Source organism: Hyaena hyaena, unplaced genomic scaffold, assembly GCF_003009895.1.
Source record: "Hyaena hyaena isolate Hyena2069 unplaced genomic scaffold, ASM300989v1 scaffold_526, whole genome shotgun sequence".
Taxonomy (NCBI): Eukaryota; Metazoa; Chordata; class Mammalia; order Carnivora; family Hyaenidae; genus Hyaena; species Hyaena hyaena.
Window position 1 is genome coordinate 291827 of NW_024081160.1, and position 2255 is coordinate 294081.

At 44.4% G+C, this 2255-nt stretch overlaps 1 non-coding gene across 1 annotated transcript; it reads left to right on the plus strand.

Moving 5' to 3' along the window:
• Positions 1–1937: 1937 nt before the first annotated feature.
• Positions 1938–2044, plus strand: LOC120247518. The gene has a single exon (XR_005532338.1). It is a non-coding gene; the product is annotated as a U6 spliceosomal RNA (small nuclear RNA).
• Positions 2045–2255: the final 211 nt, after the last annotated feature.

Genomic DNA, 2255 nt, shown 5'->3' on the forward strand with positions numbered 1-2255 from the left:
TTCTTCCTATTCTCTTTTCCTTCTGTAATTTTGGCCCCCTCCACCGCCCCGACACTTATCCGGCCACCAGGATCATTGTGGGGCTTCCTTAACTAGACCCAGCTTCCTCCTTATTCCTCCAGCTCTCCTTGCCCACGTCTCACCCCGCTCCCCTACTTCATAGTGCAGTGTATCCAACACGCTACAGTCTACTTGATTCGCTCTGATCATCAGGTTTAATGTCCACGGATTTAGGGCCATTTAACAACATGGCGCCGGTACCTATTTCTACCTTTCTTTCCTCCCTCTTCCTTCCACCAAACCTCTGCTTCAGGCTCATTGATTAATTTGTGGCCCTTACAATACGCCAGGTGTTTTTTGTTCATTCTATTCTCTAGTCTCTCGTGCCTTTCTCCTCCTATTATTTTTTAACTTAATCTTGTTCACACTTCAAAAGTTTATCCAACTGGAACAGCCTTTATTTTCCAGCCCTCCATGGTCCTCCTCTCGGAATCTCTACATTATTGTCTGCCCCATTAATGGGCCTTTTCAGTCATGCCCCTGTGCTTCTGGAGCTTCTGTAGACCCACAGATGAGCTTTTCTGCATCACCGGGGGTCTCGGACTGTCCCGTTTCCGTCCAGGGCTGTGAAATCTAGTTTCCACTCATTATCACCACCAATTTATGCTGCGTCATTAGCTTAGCATACATTTATTAGGCATTTATGGTGGGAGAGTCACTCTGCTAAGTACTGGAGTTACATCCTGGTCCCAGGGCACTTACAATGTAGTAACCACTACTCACATAAAAATAGGCAAGTACAACTCAATGAGGAAACAATTCAGCCAGGTGCTGTGATAATAGGTTTGGGTCTGATGCATCTGCATTTAAATCTCTGCTCTATCATTTGTTATTTCTACCTCACTTAGAATCAGTGCTCAGGTCCCTCCTCTGCAAGGTGAAATTAATGATGCCTCTATTATAGGAAGGTTGTGAGGATGGATGTGATCGTCTTGTCTAGCACCTGGCAATGTGTACAAACACAACAGTTGGTCCAGATTGTTACTATAACTCAGCTCAGGCACCAAGGAAACTGTCTGGGAAGGAGGCTGGAGACACTTCTCATGTGAGGACGGAGCTATTAGGGCAACGGGGTAGGATCTGAATACTTAGTACCCTGCTTTTCTCCATTGCAATTCTGGGAAAAAATATTCTCAGTGGAAGGATTTGACGTGAAATGTAAGAAAAAAATAATGAATCAAAATTCAGTCTCTGAATATTCAATGTGCTTAGGCAGCAGTATTACAGCTTGGCAATGTTGTTTTAGAAGAGAATTTTCCAAGGCCATCTGGGTGGCTCAGTTGGTTGAGCGTCTGACTCTTGATTTTGGCTCAGGTCATGATCTCATCATGAGATCAAGCCCGGCATCAGGCTCTGCGCTGACAACGAAGAGACTGCTTTGGATTCTCTCTTTTCCTCTCTCTCTGCCCCTCCCCTGCTTGCTTGCTCTCTCTCTCTCTCTCAGTCCCTCCTCCACTTGCACTCTGTCTGTGTCTCAAAATAAATAAACTTTAAAAAAAGGAAGGGAATTTGCCATATTTCTGTGAAACTCCCCTTAGAAACAAAGGAGTAAACTTGGATAATCTAATCTATGGAACTTCCTTCTCATTTGAAAATATACTCCTCCTCCCACTTATGAGAGTGGAAGCCAAAGAGAAGTCTATGGTTGTCTGGCCAAGGAGTTGTAGAAAGGAGAGGGACAGAAGGGGGTATCAGTTCTGTTTCTCCCACACCTGGAAAGGCCAGGCAAGGAAGCACCTCCTCCAGTACTACATAATATGTCAGTCAAATATCTTGAGCCCTAGATCCTGGACTAGAGAGATGGGGAGGGACAGCCCTCAGAGAGACTGAGCACTTTCTGTCTGAACTCATTAACGAACTAATTAAGTTGTTGATAAGTGCTCCCTTCGGCAGCACATATACTAAAATTGGAACGATACAGAGAAGATTAGCATGGTCCCTGTGCAAGGATGGCATGCAAATTCATGAAGCATTTCATATTTATACAATGGAATACTACATGGCAATGAGAAAGAATGAAATCTGGCCACTTGCAACAACATGTTTGGAACAGGAGGGTATTATGCTAAGTGAAATCAGTCAGTCAGAGGAAGACAGATCCCATATGTTTTCACTCGTATGTGGATCTTGAGAAACTTGACATAAGACCATGGGGGAGGGGAAGGGGGAAAAGTTACAAACAGAGAGAAAGGGAG